General features: G+C 38.6%; 1 non-coding gene across 1 annotated transcript in view; it reads right to left on the reverse strand.

Annotated features, from left to right (window-relative positions):
- Nucleotides 1–5820: 5820 nt before the first annotated feature.
- LOC106780879 (regulator of DNA class I crossover intermediates 1) overlaps nt 5821–18124 on the reverse strand; it is a 76339-nt gene continuing 64035 nt past the window's right edge. The window contains exons 11-13 of the transcript XR_011435125.1: nt 14952–15015; nt 11323–11410; nt 5821–8369 (exon numbers count right to left, since the gene is read on the reverse strand). This is a non-coding gene — a transcript (regulator of DNA class I crossover intermediates 1). The remainder of the gene's footprint in view (nt 8370–11322; nt 11411–14951; nt 15016–18124) is intronic.

Raw genomic sequence — 18124 nt, forward strand, 5'->3', positions numbered from 1 at the left:
TACTAAACAAACCAATATCAACCATACATATTAAATAAGCCTAACCCTACTAGGCTACGGAAAAGGCTTTTATTTCCCTGGGATAATTTGGACAGCATTAGATTCTTTCACCAAGAGCAGCCAAGTCGAGGGAGATTATTTCTAAGTCCACAGTGCTGCAGATGCGGTCAGTAGCAACCGCAAGCTGGAAAGGAAACAAAGTTGGGTGTAATCCATTCCAGTTCACACGTTTCACCAGGGACAGCCTCCAAGCCTTGAATACTTATGTACGCATTTATCCATTTCTTTAACCAACCACTACTAACGCCTACCAAAGGCCAGACACTGCTCGAAGTACTTTACGGATGTGAAATATCCTCTAACCTTTACGCTCGCCTACGGAGTGTGTATGATAATCATCCCCGTTCTACAGATCAGGAAACTGACACGCAGAATGGTACAGTAACTTGCCCAAGTTCACACAGCCCGTAGGCGGCAGAGCCAGGACCCATTTGACAGAGTCTGGCCCCAGAGTCCACGTGCTGAATCACCACGCTTAGTCTCCAAAAACCTGTAGAAAGCGCCAGGCTTAATCGAAAAGTTTGGTTTTCCCCACCCCAGCCTACAGTCCCTACGCGGCCCCAGTCTCCAGGGCATTCTTTCAGCTCCTCTGACAGGCCATGCTCCTCCCTTGCCCTGTCCCAACACTCTCCCGCACAAGTCCTCCTTTTCTTTTAGGCATCCGCTCTCGGCTTCCACATCACTGCCTAAGTCACAAAGTCTAACAGTAAATGCTGCATTTCTCAGCACTCAACACAAAATTGCTTTTACGTATCTCCTAGGTAATTAGTTGCTGCCTGTCTGTCCTTTCCAACTAGGCTGTGAGGTCCAGTACGTCAAACAGCCTGTCAGTCTTGCTCACCAAGTGTCCAGACCACTGGACACGCACCGACCAGAGGAAAGGAAGGACCGGTCCCCAAGTCAACTCTCCAGACTTTCTGTGGAAGGAGGGAACGAACGGAGCACCCTCGAGCCTCACGCTTTCTTTGCCGGACTTTCAAGTGTGGGACACACACCTGTGCTCACAATGCTCCCCGGACAGACCCCACTGCACCCCTATCAGGTAGACCTCTGCACAGGCAAGGCCTTTGGAAAGCACCGGCTCTGCACACAAATATTATGTGGCCCTCGACAGGCCACTTCCCCCCAACCGGCCTGAGCTTCAGGGCCACAAGAGGCTTCGTGAAGACCCCAACGGAACGTAGCCTCGAAAAGAGGGAGACCTGCACTCCTCAGAACGCATGGAGACCAGTGTCGTTACCGACGTCGCGTCTGTCCTTCCAAGAAGCCAAGACCACGGGTGCCGCTTCAGCGCCCGACTCCCGGGCACCGCATCCCCAGGCTGGCCCCTGGGCAGGTGCCCGGCACACACCGCCCGTTCCACGAACGCGTGAAGGGCACGAAGAGACCCCCTCGCTCCCCGCGCCGCACAGCTGTCCCGCCACCTGACCGGGCACCTCTCGGCGCACAAGCCTATTCCTCAGGGACACGCTCGCCTCCCACCAGCCCCCAGGCCCACGCCCCCAGGTACCTCTCCCAGACGGAATCCTCTTCGCAGGCGCCCTGGTCGTCCGTGTCCGGCGAGCAGGAAGAGCGGGAGCTGAAGGACGGCCTCCTCAGGCTAGCGGCCGGCCGTGGCTGTGGAAGGCCCGGGCTGCTGTGCCCAGCGGGGACACGGAGCGGCGTCCACGGACGCCGGGGCAACGGACGAGCCCGGCCCGGGAGAGAGCAGCAGAGCGCGGCCGGACTCCGCCGGGCTCGGCTCTGGGCAGGCAGGCGCGGCTGGCCGACGCCTCCCCGGACGGCGGCCCAGCAGCCGCGCGCTCCCCGCGCGCGCCGCCGCCCCCACGCTCCCCGGCCGCTGCCCCGCCCCCCCTCCGGCGGTGGACTGCGGACAGCCACAGGGACACCCTCCTGGGAGAACTCCTGGGGCCCCGCCCACACGCTGCTTCGGCCCTCCGCGGAGCGGCCAGGTGCGCTGACAGGGACGCAGGGGCCCCGCTACGCTCGCTCTCGGGGAACTGCAGCCTCCTCGGGTTTGACTTGAATGTCACACCCGAAACCATGCAACGCCCACAAGAAAGCATAGGCAGTATGCTCTTTGACATCAGTCTTAGCAGCCTAGTTTCAAGTACCACGTCTGACTGGGCAATGCAAACAAAACACAAAAGGAACAAATGGGACTACGTCAAAGTAAAAGAAATCTTCCGCACGGCAAAGGAAACCCTCCACAAAACCAAAACACAACCTAACAGCTGGCAGAAGAGACTTGCAAACCATATATCGGATAAGGGGTTTCTAGCCAAAATACAGAAAGAACTCACACAGCTCAACAACAACAAAAATCAACAACCCAATTAAAAAGACGGGCAAAAGATCTGAGCAGTGATCTCTCCAAAGAAGACATGCGGATGGCCAACAGGCAAATGGAAAGGTGCTCAACATCATTAGCCATCAGAGAAAGGCAGATCAAAACTACAAGGAGAGGTCACCTTCCTCTGCTCAGAACGGCTCTAATTAACGACACAAGAGACAAGTGTGGGAGAGGATGGGGAGAGACGGCAACTCTCCTACACTGCTGCTGGGAGTGCAGACTGGTGCAGCCACTATGGAAAGCAGTATGGAGCATCCTCGGAAAAACGAAGAATCCGTCTACCATATATATGATCCAGCTAGCCCACGGCTGGGTATTTATCCAAAGCACTCGAAAACACCAATGCAGAAAGACACCTGCACCCCTAGGTTCACTGCAGCATTATTCACAACAGCCAGAACTTGGAAGCAACCTAGGTGCCCACCAAGGGAAGAATGGAGAAAGAAGACGTGGTATGTATACACAATGGAATGCTACTCAGCCCTAAGAAATGGTGAGCTCCGGCCATTTGTGACAACGTGGATGGACCTGGAGGGTATTATGTGAAGTGAAATAAACCAGAGGGAGAAAGTCAAACACCACACGGTGTTTGTGATCTCACTCATAAGTAGAAGATAAAAACAATGACAAACGCACACAGAGCCACGGAGACTGGATTGGTGGTCACCAGAGGGGGAGGGGGGAGGGGAGAGAGCCAAATATAGTAACCAAAGAATATAGTAACTAAGGATAATTTAACCAAGGAGGTGAAAGACCTGTATACTCTGAAAACTATAAAACACTGATGAAAGAAATTGAAGATGACACAAATAAATGGAAAGACATATCGTGCTCATGGTTTGGAAGGATTAATATTGTTAAAATGTCCATACTATGCAATGCAATCTACAGATTTAATGCAATCCTATCAAAATTCCAATGGCATTTTTCACAGAACTAGAACAAACAATCCTAAAATTTGTATGGAACCACAAAAGAGCCCGAATAGCCAAAGTAACCTTGAGAAAGAAGAACACAGCTGGAAGTATCAAGCTCCTTGATTTCAAAGTATACTACAAAGCTATAGTAGTCAAAATAGTATGATACTGGCACAAAAACAGGTACCTAGGTCAACAGAACAGAGAACCCAGAAATAAACCCATGAGTTTATTTCATTGTCATTTAATCTATGACAAAGAAGGCAAGAATATATAATGAAGAAAAGACAGCCTTTTCAATAAATGGTGCTGGGAAAACTGGACAGCTACATGCAAAACAAAAAGAAACTGGACCACTATCTTACACCATATACAAAAATATATTTGAAATGGATTAAAAGTTTGAATGTAAGACCTGAAACCATTAAACTCCTAGAAGAAAACATAGGCAGTATGCTCTTTGACATCGGTCTTAGTAATATTAGTAATATTTTTTTAGACCTGTCTCCTCAGGCAAGGGCAACCAAAGAAAACATAAACAAATAGGACTAAATCCAACTAAAAAGCTTTCAAACAGTGAAGGAAACCATCAACAAAATGAAAAGGCAAGCTACTGAATGGGAGAAGATATTTGCAAATCATATATCCGATGGGTTAATATCCAAAATACATAAAGAAGTTATACAACTTAATATCAAAAATCAAACAACTTAACAAAAAATGGGCAGAGGGCCTGAAAAAACATTTTTCCAAAGAAGACATACAGACAGCTAACAGGCACATGAAAAGATGCTTAACATCACTAATCCTCAGTGAAATGCCAATCAAAACCACAATGAGATATCACCTCACATCTTTTACAATGGCTATCATCAAAAAGACAAAAAATAACAAGTGTTGGCAAGGATGTGGAGAAAGAAAACCCTCATGCACTGTTAATGGAAATGCAAATTGGTGCAGCCACTGTGGAAAACAATATGGAGGTTCCTCAAAAAATTAAAAATAGAACTACTATATGATTCAGCAGTTCCACTGCTGGGTATCTATTAGAAAACAAAAACATTAATTTGATAAGATATATGCACCCCTATGTTCACTGCAGCATTATTTACAATAGCCAAGATACGAAAGCAACCTAAATGTCCATTGATAGATGAATGGATAAAGATGATGGGGTATATATACAAAGAAATATTATGCAGCCATAAAAATGAATGAAATCTTACCGTTTGTGACACCATGGATGGACTCAGAAGGTATTATGCTAAGTGAAATAAGTCAGACAAAGATAATTCCTTTACAACTTCAGTTATAGCGGAATCTAAAAAACAAAACAAGCAAACCAGCAAAACAAAAGAGGAACAGACTTATAAACAAACTGGTGGTTGCCAGAAGGGAGGAGGGTTGGGGGTAGGTGAAATAAGTGAATGAGATTAAGAGGTGTAAACTTTCACTTATAAAATAAAGTCATGGGCATATAATGTATAGGGAATATAGTCAATTATATTGGAATAACTTTGTATGGTCACAGATATTTCAGTTAAATATGTGTTGGAGCTCCTTACTCTATTCTCCTTATTAACTCTCTCTCATATTTTCTACTACTTTTTCTCTCCTGCATTCTGGATAATTTATTCTGATGTATATTTCATTTCACTAATTCTTTCTTCATTTATGTCTAATATGCTGCTAGACCCACTTATTGAGTCTTCAGCAGGTGGCAGAAATGGAAAACTGGGACTAGAGACTTGTAAAAGTGAAAAAATTAGCAATGTTAACATCTGAGTTATACCTATAAAAACAATTCATTCATCCATTTGTCATGGTTCCTAACCTGTCAACGTGGATTACACCAGGAGCAAACCCTAAGTCAAGTATTCAAGTGCAGGTAGTTTATTTGGGGTGAAACACTGGACTGGAATTAGAGAAGTTAAACAGGAAAGGAAGGAAGTTAATAAAGGGTTTATTATCAAGAAAGTTAACACTGTAAGCAAGTGAAGCTTAATCCTTGTGGAGAACTCTGGAAGAATGGTGTTTCTCCAACTTCAAAGTGCACAACATCACCTATTTAAGCAGAGATTCCTAGACCTCACTCCCAGAGATCCTGATTCAGTAGTTTTGGGGTGGGTTTTGTGAAAATAAATACAGGAAACCAAATTTAAAATGGAGCTGGGGAGCCCTGAAGGGGAGCTTTCATGCACTATCACTTGCCATACCTTACAGACCCCAAACAGGAAAAAGCATACCTCACAATCCCCAACAGGAAGAGGCTTACCTGACACACCCCAGCAGGAGGAAGGAAGAATTTCTCTTTGCCCAGCAACAGCGTGGCCAATGAGAAACCATCACACTCAGTCAATGAGAAGTCATTACCACCATGAACTCAGTCTCCTCCAAAAGACTTTTGTTCAAAACAGCCCCTCCCAGCTTTCATCTTTCCTCTGTAAAAGCAAGCCCATCTCCTCTCTTCTCTGGACTTGCCTATGGGTAGCCATAGTTTGCATGTCCCAAATTACAAGTCCTCCGCTCTTCCCAAATACATTCATTTTGCTGGTAAAATAACAGGCTCTTTTGTTTTTTAAGGTCAACAGTTCTAAGAATTTGTATTTCTAACCAACTCCCAGGCAGTAGTGATGTTAATGCTACAGGTCAGTGGATCACACTTTGAGTAAGCAGTAGTATAGAACACACTTCTGAGGGAGTTATCTTGCCCAAGAGGCAAGGAAACTGGGGTATTTATCCAACAACTCCCAACAGTCATTGTTTTACAAGGCTGCTCTCAAACAGCATTAATTCCCTGGTACTTCCTGCCTGACTGCACATTGGCAGAGCAGGTGTCTGCAGCCAAGAGAAACCCCTCAGGAAATGAGTCACATGTGCTGGCAGCTGAAATCAGTTTGGCATGTGTTGACATGGAAAATGCCAAGGAAATGTGAGCAGATCATTGACACCATTTGCTACACTGCTATGTATAGTGTCATGGGGAAAATACACATTAAGCAAGAAATTACACAAATAAATTACAATGATAAGTGGTATAAAAGTAAATTACATGAGGCTCCCACTAAAGATAACCTCATATTATTTCAGATGGCAACCTCCTAGAGTAGTTGATGCTGACCAAAACAATGCACTTTTACAACTCTGTTAAACACCAACTCCAGATCGGTATTGTATACATCTGCCATTACTGAATGCACAGTATCTTATTTGAAGTCACTGTGATTGGCAGTTTACATTACAAATGTGTGCGTAATTATTATTAAGTTTTCCATTTGTTTCATTTGGATAAACCTTAGCTAAGATTTACTTTGTTTTATAAACCTTAAATTGCAAATATGAAAAGCAAGCTATGTTTATTTACTTCAATTATTTTTTTTATTAAATGGTTTCACCAAGAGAAAACCTAAACCAGTATTGTATTTTGAGAAGTATGTTATAACTTATTCTATGTCTTTTTTATTTTGTAAATCTATACTCACTTTCCTTCCTAAATATATTTATCTCCTTAAAGCATCTAAAGAGTTAGCAACTGCAAAGTTAGGGAACAGTCCACAAAACTATCCTTACTTCAGTGGTTTCAAGCGCACACTCAGATTTGATAATTTGCTGGAAGCACTCACTGAAAGCTGTTGTACTCACAGTTACAGTTTATGACGGGGAACGGATATAGATTAAAATCAGCCTAGGTTAGAAACACATAGGACAGAGCCTAGGAAAGGAATAAGTGTGGAGCTTCCAGTTGGCCTCTTCTATGGACAGTGTTATTTTCATGGTATCAATGTGTGACAACACCCACAGAGTACTGCCAAACAAGGAAGCTCATCTGAGCCTTGGTGTCCAAAGCGTTTATTGAGGCTCCGTAACAGTCCCATGGCTGATTGCCCACATGGCTGATCTCATTTTCTAGCTCCTTAAGAAGTCAAGCTGATACCGCTTGACTCTAAGTACCATCCTAAATCACACTGTTACTATCTGGCTTGGCCCAAGGTCCCCCCGCAAACAAAAACATTTCTGTCAGGCATGATATCCCAGGGCTTAGCAATTACCTCCCAAAAGCCAAGAGTTCAGGCCAGATTTCTTTTTGGGCAAGTTTAAATTCTCTACTACACTGTGCCTTACTCATTTACATGTAAGTAGCTAAGAAAATCTTATAATGAGGTTAGAAAACATATTTGATATTTAGTATTATTTTGTGTCTTAAAATCTTGGAAGAGAACATTTTGACTAAAACATGCAAATGCACCAAATCTAACAATAAATGTGACAAGAAAGCAAGTAAACATATTTTTAATCCACAAACAGCAGCATATCATAGTATAATGAATAATCACCATAAGAATGATAGTAAATTTACATATATATTATTTTCTAAAAACTTGAAGATACTAAAGAAATATCTATGCAAAGCAAATGGATAAATTAATAATATTAAAATGTTTAAAAATAAACCATAAATATATCTTGTGACTACTTCCACCTTGTGCTTAGCTGCATTTTCTCATTCCTTATTATGTTAATGAAATTCTGAACATTAAGTGAAATGCTAAATCTCAGGCTGAGATCTTAGCATATTAGTTGTTCTTAAGGATTTCCTGCCCTCCAGTGGTATCTGCCTTAATATTTTCACTGCACCTTTCAACATTACAAAGAGAAGACACATCACTTATACATTTACATTTTGAAATTATATCACACTGTATGGCAGCATCTAACTTTTCTTTCATTACAGGTTCACTCTCAGTTTGTACCCATGCATCACATCTTGCAACTTGTACAGTGCAATTACTGCTTTTGTTTTGCACAATGTGTGCTGAATCACACTGAGACTGTGGAAACTGATCTGTCTTATCTTTAAGTGAGAACTGGTGAAAATTCTCATTTTGTTTATGAATTTTGGCATTGTTTTTAGCAATCCTATCATGTGGAAGTTTTGCCATCCTTTCTAAATAAAAACTGTTAGTTGTTTCTTTGGTTTTGATGGATCTCCTATTTGAATCTTCAATTTGCTGCAATATTTGATCTTCATCTTCAGACAGCTAAAAGAAATTTAGTAATTTTGCTGTAAATGATGCTTTAATTTTAAAAAATCATTCAATGACTTCAAAGCAGACATTCTTAAATTCACATCATGGAAAATTTCAAAATACAGAAGAGACTTTGGCAGGTGGCAAGTCAACCTGGACTTTTGATTTTTAAAAATCATGGAGGTTATGGATTTTTTAAATAACAAGAACAATAATGATAATGACAATCCTTGTATTACAAATTCAAAAGAAAGGGTCGGCCCTGTAGTGTAGTGGTTAAGTCAGGCGGGCTCCACTTCAGCAGCCCAGGTTCATGGGTTCAGATCCCATGGACCTACACTACTGCCAAGCCATACTGTCTTGGCAACCCATATACAAAATAGAGGAAGATCGGCACAGATGTTAGCTCAGGGCTAATCTTCCTCAGCAAAAAAAAAAAAAAAAAACCAAAGAGGAAGATTAACAACCGATGTTAGCTCAGAGAGAATCTTCCTCACCAAAAAAAAAAAAGGAAAGAAAGCAAAAGAGCTAAAAAAGAGAAGGGGAATTTTGTCTCTTATCAGTCTCTATAATCACAGGCTACATCATCCCCCTACCCTTTCACACAGAGGAAACGATATACACCACACTCTTCAACCACTTAAAAAGAATGGAGTAGAAGTAATAACTTCGAAAGAAACAGTTGACACATATAACTTGTTCAACTATTCACTCATTGACTTTAGTCAAAAAATATCTATATTGTATCTTTTATGGGCCCAGTCTCATAAAAGAAACAACTTAAGGAGAGTATCGGCTAAGAGAAAATCAAATAGACAAAAGGAAAATTAAACAGCAATAAATATCACAACTGCTACATAAAAAGTCAAATTTTAAGTACTTTTAATAGGTTTATATTTCAATTTACTAGCTTGAATTTTTCAACTTCACAAAAAATTTATCTCTTAATTACTGCACTAACCAAAATATTCTTTTAGTGAAAATCTTATATAAAAGTACTGATTAGCCAAGCTAAAAAAAAAAAAAAAAAAGAGGCAGAGTTAACATTAAAAACCAAAATGAGGTATACGTCTCAGTTGTTTGGCACTGAAATAGGAAAAGTAAGCCCAAGAAACAGCATTAAGACTGGCTGCACACAAATTAGAGAAAACAAGCTCAATACATTTGTTTATTCAAGAAACAAGTATTTTTTAGCATCTGCAATGCAAGTGAAGCAGACACAGTTGCTGCCCTCTTAAAGCACACGTTCTCATTGGTGGAAGTGGCATTAACCAAATAATCACACGCGTGCATATGTAATGACAGAATGAGAAAAGCACTATGAAAAACAAGCATGAAGGACCTTGAGAGGATAATTGAGGGGCCTAATTTAGATTGAGGAACCAAAGAGGGGCTTTCAGAAGCAGCGACATATTTACGCTAAGACCTAAAGGATGAGTAACAGCAAGGCAGAGGAAACAGGATATATAAATAAATGCCCTGAAGCAGAAAAGAGACTGATAAACTAAGGAAAGTGAAATGTCGTACGTGTGGAGTGTGGTGAGAGAGGGAGAACACCAGAAGTTGAAGATGTAGCCAGACTCTAAAGTAAAATAGAAATCCACTCATAGGAATAACATGATTCAATTTAAGTTTTCAAAAGATCACGATGACTGCTAACTGGAGAAAAAGTGGAACAAGAGTGGAAAATAGATCTCTTAGGAAACAACCACAATAGTTCAAGAACAAGATGATGGTACCTTAACTAGGGTATTGACACCAGAAGTTGAGGAAGTAGATAAATATGCCAAGTATTTCGGAAGTACAATTGACTGAATGAAGTGATGGAATGAATGGGGTTAAGGAAGGCAGATGAGGCAGAAAGAAATGACAGTTAATTACTAAGTTTCTAGAGTGAGCAATTGAGTGGACAAAAAGGTATCACTAATATAGGAAATATCAATAAAACTGACTTGGGGAGAAGAACAGGGGAATTCAGTTTGAGGAATAAAAATAAGGAGATTTTTGTGAAACATCCAAGAAGAGGTATCCGCTAGGAAACTGGACATCTAAATAAGGATCTGGGCTAAAGTCATAAAGCTGAGAACTGTCATCAACTAGACAGTATATAAGTCATTGGAGCACATAACATCATCTAGAGTTTGGAATGTAGGTTAAGAGAAGAAAAGGATCCTGCAGCAAACCATAAACACTATGACATTTATATAGGAGGAAGGGTGGAAAAGAAGTAGACAAAGGCATAAAGTAGCACTCAAAGAGGTATGAAAAAACCAAAAGAGTGTGTTATCATAAAAGCAAAGAGAAGAAAATGTTTCAAAAAAAAGAACATAATTTCTATTAATATTACTAAAAGTTCTTGTAAAATAAAAACTTTAGTGTCCAACGAATTTGACAAAATAGAAATCACTGGGGTCCTTCCTTAGCAAGAGCAGTTCAGATGGAAAGTGAGAGACAAAAGGTGGACGAAATGAATACGGAAGAATTGATGGAGGAGAATTCCATTAAATGTGATTTATGAGAAATGCAGCATTCCCACTCAGAACATAGCATGTCATTCCAATTATTCAGACGACAGTCTTCAGTAACACTTTAGTGTTTTCTTCATATAAGCCTTAAGGTTTTCTTTTTTCTATGTATTTTTGGTTGTTTTAGGGTTTCAATTCTTATGAGTGGGTTCTTTTAAAAACTCTTTTAAAAGAAACACAACTTTATCATATACACACACACATATCCTGATAAGATTGGCTTTTGTCAATAATAATGAACACATTCATTTATACTTTAATTTTATATTTCTGTTTACGTTCTTACATTTTTAATATTTTTCATTTTTCGTTTACATTTATATTTCCACTAGTTATTGTCTCAACTATTTGTTTCAGAATGTAAAGGTACACTATGAGATATACAAAGAATTCTAAACTAGTATAGCATATATTAATAAGCAAAAAAACGAAAAGCATACCTTACCATCTCTGAACTAGAACTGAAACAACTATCTGTGGGCCTTGGAGAGTAACTGGTAGACCAACTACTCTGTGAAGACTCAAGATCTGAAAACGAACATTTAACTCATGAAGAATGGTATTTATTAATACTCTACTAATTATATACACAGGCAGCAGATATCAGCTGGTAAAATAAGTTTAGCTAACATACTGCAGAGCATTTTAAAAGTGTGCCAAAACTAGTTAAAACTTGAGAAACTCCGCATCTTGGATTTCTGACAGAGTATTACGGGTTTATTCTACACTTAAAAGTTTTTCATCTACAAGTAAAATAAGGGTACATAAGGCAAGAAAGGAGAACAGAGAAAATTCAATTGATTTTTTCTAATATACGAACAATGTTTTATGAACAAATAATTTAAATAATAATTTAAAGTGTCAACCTACAGGAAGGAGGAATAAGGCAATTTATTAAGTCCAAAAGCACCAGATATTTGCTAATCTAATAAACGAAGCTTCCTTGTACAATAAAAGCTGTATTTAAAAAATCAACTCAAAGCATCCAGTCCGATATTCTTTCATTATGTGCTTAATGTGTTCTCTTATGATAGCAAGTAAAGTTTAAAAATAGGCCTGAGAAGTAGGTCATGACTCCTCACAATGCATAAATACTGTAGACCAAGAGGGACGTACATTCACACGAAAGTAGCAACAAAAACAACAAAAAGTACCTACCACCAAATCTAACAAGAGACATGCAGAATCTACTTGAGGAAAACCTTAAAGTGCTTAAAGGTGTTCTAAACAACTATTAAAGATACAAAATTAGGCTGAATTAACAAAAAGACATCCCTTGTTCTTAGATAGGTCTACTCAACATCATTAGTATGATAATCCACACTAAATCAATATATACACTTAGCATTTTCCTGATAAAACTAAAATATTTCTTTGGAGCTACACAAGTTGATTTTAAAGTTTATATAAAAAATAATCAAAATTAGCCAGAAAAATTCTTTAAAAAGTACAAAGGGAGGTGTAACTGTTTTAGAAATTAAGCATACTATAAAGCACTTACCATAAAAATAGTACAGTATTAGCACACAAAGATTAGGAAAGACCAGTAGAACAGTAAAGAAAGCCCAGCACATATGAAAAGTTAGTACATAAAAAAGGTGGTATCACAAATGCCTAGGGAAAAGACGCATTTTAAAAACCTGAATCAATGCACATCTCACACCTTTAATCACAATAAACTCTAAACGGATTAAAGATTTAAGCGTAAAAATATAAAATCATACTAACACTAGAAGAAAACATTAAGTGAATTCATTTAACCTGGGAGTGTAGAGTCTTTCTAATCAAATCCAGAAGTATAAAAGAAAAGATGAATAAAATCAACCACATAAAAAAATACATTAATCCTTTGGCAAAGCAGGAGATATCATAAGCAAAGTCAAAACAAATCAAAAACCAATAATAAACTAGGAGGAAATATTTGTGACATATCACAAAGACCTAAATCTCTTTAATATATAAAGAGTTCTTAAATATCAAGAAAAAAAATACCAAAAATTCAATTGGTCAAAAGACATGAATGGAGACTTTAAAGAAAAAGAAATGAAAACAGACATTAAATATTTTTAAAAGACGCTCAACTTCACTTATAGAAAAAGAAAAGCAAACTTAAACTGCCATCTATCCGTCTGTCTACCTATCTATTTTTATAAAACTCACAAAAATTCCCAAGTTTGAACACAATCCCTATTGGTGAGGCTGTGGAATAAAAAGGCACATTTCTGGTGAGATTGCCAAATGATGCAACAGGGAATTTGGTAATATCTATCAAAATTGAATTTTGGCAATAATAACTACACAAAAAAACAATGTATCCCCCCTTTGACACAGCAATCCTACTCCTAGAAATTATCCTGAAAATGTACCTCCACAATTAAGAAACATATACACAAAGTTGTTCACCAAGCATTGTTTATAAGAACGCAATACTGGAAACAAGCCAAATGTCCACCAACAGGGCATGACTGAATAAACTATAGCCCATCCACATAATAGATTACCAAAATTGTCATAAATAAGGGATGAAGAAATGTCTAGTACTAAGATGGAGAAATCTATAAGAAACTTACTAATAAATGAATCCATTTAATTCATCTATAAAATATCCTATATTATACAAAATATCCTATACTACATTTAAGTGAGAAAAGTGGAGAACTAAGACCCATGTGAATATGTGTGTTTATATATTCTTAGGCTTTATTTTGAAGAAAAACAGAACACAACAAAACATAGTAAAACGATAAACCATAAACCAATAAAAAAGTTACTCATATGAGGCAAAAGGAAACAGGGCAGACAAGATAGGATAGAAACCAGACTACTGGTTTACACTTCAAAAATTTAAATTAAATCCAAAAGAAAAAAGTTGATAAAGATTTCTAGGTATCCTAGCAAAGTAGATATCCGAAAGAATCATTCCATCACAGAATATCTAAAAAGTACCACAAACTATTTTTCATAAAAAGACAGTATAGACTAAAATGACCACTCAAATATGAAGTATTTGCTACACACAGCCTACAAGCAATTAGAATCTAGTATATATATATGAAAGATATATAGGATATATACATATATATCTACATATAGAAAAGATATATCCTATAAGGAAAGCCAAACTTTCTAAAAGAAATATGACCAATAGACATGAAAGGTATTTCACAGATAAACAGGGGTGGCAAATCAACCTAATTAATAATGGGAAATATAAATTAAAATTACAATGAAATACCAGATTCCAACAATGATAAAAAGCTGATCCAGTGTTAGTGAGAATATGGAACAACTAAGAGTCTTAGCTCCTGCAAGTGGGAGTTTAACCTGGCACAACTACTTTATAAAACAATTTTGTATTACCTAGAATAGATGAAGATGCGCATAACATTTGAACTAGCCAATTCTACTCCTTGACTCATATTCAAGAGAAATTTTTTATACATGTGTGCCAGGAGAAATGTCAAGAATTGTCCAAGTAGCATTGTTTATTATAGCAAAATATTCAAAACAATCTAAATAACCAATGCCAGAAAATGTATAAATTGAGGTACATTCACACAACAGAAGGTTGCATAGCAGTAAATAAATAATCAAGTATATTAGAGTCACAAATATCAGAGTGGGTGAACAAAGAAAAGCAAGTTGAAGCAAAATATATAGCATTTGCCTCAATCTGTGAACAGTTCAAAACCAAGCAATGTAAAAGTCTATGTGTGATACCATAAAAACAAATTCAGGATAATAGTTACCTCTAGGGGGCAGGATAGGAAATGCAATTGAGAAGATCTTCAAATGTACTGATTACGTATTATTTCTTAAGCTACAAAGTGAGTACAAGGGTATCTATTTTACTACTATTCGCTAAAATGTACATATATGTTACATATATTCATCATGTATAACACATTTTATAAAAGATAAAAGTAGTTTTGAAGACAATTGCATTACTAGTACATTCTAAGATATCTAGGAAACATATTTGCCGGCAAAAACCTAAAAAAAAAGCACTTAAAACAATTTCCACTTAAATGTTAGTTTTTTTTAAAGAAAAAAATTCACTTATACTGACAGACTTTCATAGTAGAGGTTGGCCTGCCTTTTAAAGAACACATTCCTCCTTTTTCCATCAGAATCTAAAAGAAAAATAAAATTTAAGAACTCCTAAGTATACACAATAATATCCACTTATAGCTCCCTTTTCACCCCAACAAATCATTTTACAGTACTCTTCCTTCATATTACTTTAATTCCACAAAGATAATTTTAAACTCCCAAAGAAAAATTTGCCTATGACAAACAATAAAACAAAACAAAATTGAAATTCATTTAGAAACAGCAAGCAACAGAAGAGACACTTGATAATAAATGAATTGACAAAAAAGAAAGGATTCAGGTAATCATAACAAATGCAGCTGAAAAAAGGAAAAGATACTAAAGCAATTTGGAGATTTATTCTGTTTTTCTTTTTCTAATTTGTTAAGTTGGATATCAGTTCATTTATTTTCAGGTTTTTTAAATAGTAAAAGCTCTTAGAGGTATCAATTTTCTACAGAACACACCATTGGTTTTGGTTTTCATCAATTTCTATGTAATTTGTGATTTATTTTCATTTCCTTTTCTTTTTTTCTTTTTCAAAACCAGAGTGTTTCTTAATTTTCAAGAAGATAAGGGAGGTTAAGCAACTTCTTTTCCTCTTCTTTAGTTCTAATTTAATGAATTTTTTATTAGAGAATATGGCTATGAATCTCTCCTTAGATAAATCTCTTAGACTTTCTTTGTGGCTTACTACATGAATTAGGTTTGCAAATATAGTAGGGACTTATAGAACACATATATTCTCTGTTGGTGGGATATACAGTTTTTGATAGACAGATAGGTAGCATAAAGGAGAAACCATCTAGTTGTTCACCAAACATGTTTCCCTTTCCTTTTAAGCATACGGCTAAAACACATTTCCTACCCTCCCTTGGAGTTGGTTTGGACACGTGATTTAAGTCCTGGTCATGGGCAAAGTGGTGTACACCACTGCCAGTGCTGGCCCATAAAAATTTTCTCCACAATCCTCCACTTCCTTTTCCCTTCCGCTATATCCAGTATCAACAAGTTGGAAACCTACCAGTTGAAGATACCAGAGTCCCTACCAGCTTGGAGCCCTGAATAACTTTGTCGAGCAAAGCCTCTTTTCTAACCTCACTATTTAATCATTTAAAAAGCCTTGTACATTCAACTCTTAGAATATTCAAGCCCCAAACCTGCACCAGTAAGACACAAGCTGAGAAAGCTATATAGACCCCCAAGACAGGCAAACACTCCAATATCCACTTCAGATCTGTTGATAGAGGATAACAGACAAATAAAATGGTCCCAAAGAGAAGAAACTAAATTATTTAAGGAATTTCCCCATCCTCTAGGATAGCAAGATTTTCACACAATGTCTGCCCAGCAGGATTTCATGATCGGTATGGATCAGTAACTCTGTATCACCTCTTCTTCTCCTTTCTGAATGGGCTTTTCATTGAATTTTTACTCTCCTTGTTTCAATAATATATATTTTATTTATATATATCTTGCCATCTTTTTATTTTTAACCTCTATTATTATGTTCTACATGTTTCTTGAAAAACTATAAAGATTATTTTTTCTTCTCAATTTGATATTCTTTGAATCTTGTTAAGAAAAATCAACCTCTTTATATTTCACATATTAATTGCTAAGCAGGTTTCATTCCTTACATTTTACCTTTCCCATTTATCTAAACGTTATTTCATTCTTTCCCATCTTGATCAGGTTTCCTAGTGTGACATCCCCACTCCCTTGAATTCTGAATATCTTCTACGTGTCTTTATTTCTCTAGTGATTACCTTCCCATTGGTAACAACCATAATTTAAATCTTATTCCTCTACTACTTTAAAATTAAATAAGTTCCAGTTCAAGATGGCAATGTAGGAGGATCCTGAACTCACCTCCTCCCACAGACACACCAAATCTACAGCTACATACAGAACAATTTCCTCTGAAAGAAACCCCAAAACAAGCTCAGAGACTCCTATACATCAGGGGAATGAGAAAAAACCCACAGTCAAATGGGTAGGAGAGGCCGAGACACAATCTTACCATAACCCCACCCTGGGCATGGTGATCCACAACCAGGAGGGAACCCACAACTCTGAGCTTCTCCCCAAGGAGTGAATGGCTTGACCCTCATATCTGGTACTTGAACTTTTAAGACCTTCACCAAAGAGATAAGCCCCCAAAACGTCAAGTTGTGAAAGCCAACAGGGCTTGTGTCCATGAGACCCACAAGGCTACACGGAACTGAAAAACAGTTCCTAAAGGGCTCGCACAGGCTCACCATGCTGCACCCCAGGGCCTAGAGCAGAGGCAGCTCACTGACTATCCAGTCTTTCTGTGAAACAAGCCTATTAGCTTATCCTCATAGCTGCAAACTAAGAGTCAGGCTTCTAATTAAATTCACATCTAAGGGCTGACTGTAATCCTCTCCAGTGAACTCGGAGGCTGGGTACCATCTTTCCACTCTCCCGCTGCCTCGCTCATGGTCACCAGTACCTTGCAGAATGGAGCTTACATTGGAGGGTCCCACAGGACTGTAACAAATGGAGAAAGAGTTCCTAACTGGCTACCCTCCAGGGCAAAGCAAAGAGACAGTAGATTGAATCGCACCCCAATCCTTCTGTGAGAGAAGCCTATTTGCTTATCTTAAATCTTTGGCCTAAGGAGCAGGCTTCTAATTTAACACACATCTACAGGCCTACTGAAATATTCTCCAAAGACCATAGAGCCCAGCGGGCACCATCTTCACAGTCCAACTCTGCCTTGCTCCAAGTCACCAGTATCTCCCAGAAAAGAGCTTGTGCACATTGTCTGGAGGCCCAGTTTTCGCAGCTGCCACCCATGGGATGCCCCTTGATCAGCTGGCTCTGGTAGCCAGCAAGGCTTTGAAGGGGATCAGAATTGGCCATCTGAGCCAGCCCTGATGGCCTAGTGGTTGAAGTTCGGTGTGTTCCACTTTGGTGGCCTGGGTTTGGTTCCCGGGCATGGAACCACATGACTCGTCTGTCAGCAGCCATGCTGTGGTGGCAGACCACATAGAAGAACTAAGACTTACAACTAGAATATACAACCATGCACTGAGGCTTTGGGGAGGGGAAAAAAAATGAAAGAGAGAGGAAGATTGGCAATAGATGTTAGCTCAGGGCAAATCTTTCCCAGAAAAAAAAAAA

Source organism: Equus caballus, unplaced genomic scaffold (genome assembly GCF_041296265.1).
Source record: "Equus caballus isolate H_3958 breed thoroughbred unplaced genomic scaffold, TB-T2T haplotype1-0000035, whole genome shotgun sequence".
NCBI classification, from domain to species: domain Eukaryota; kingdom Metazoa; phylum Chordata; class Mammalia; order Perissodactyla; family Equidae; genus Equus; species Equus caballus.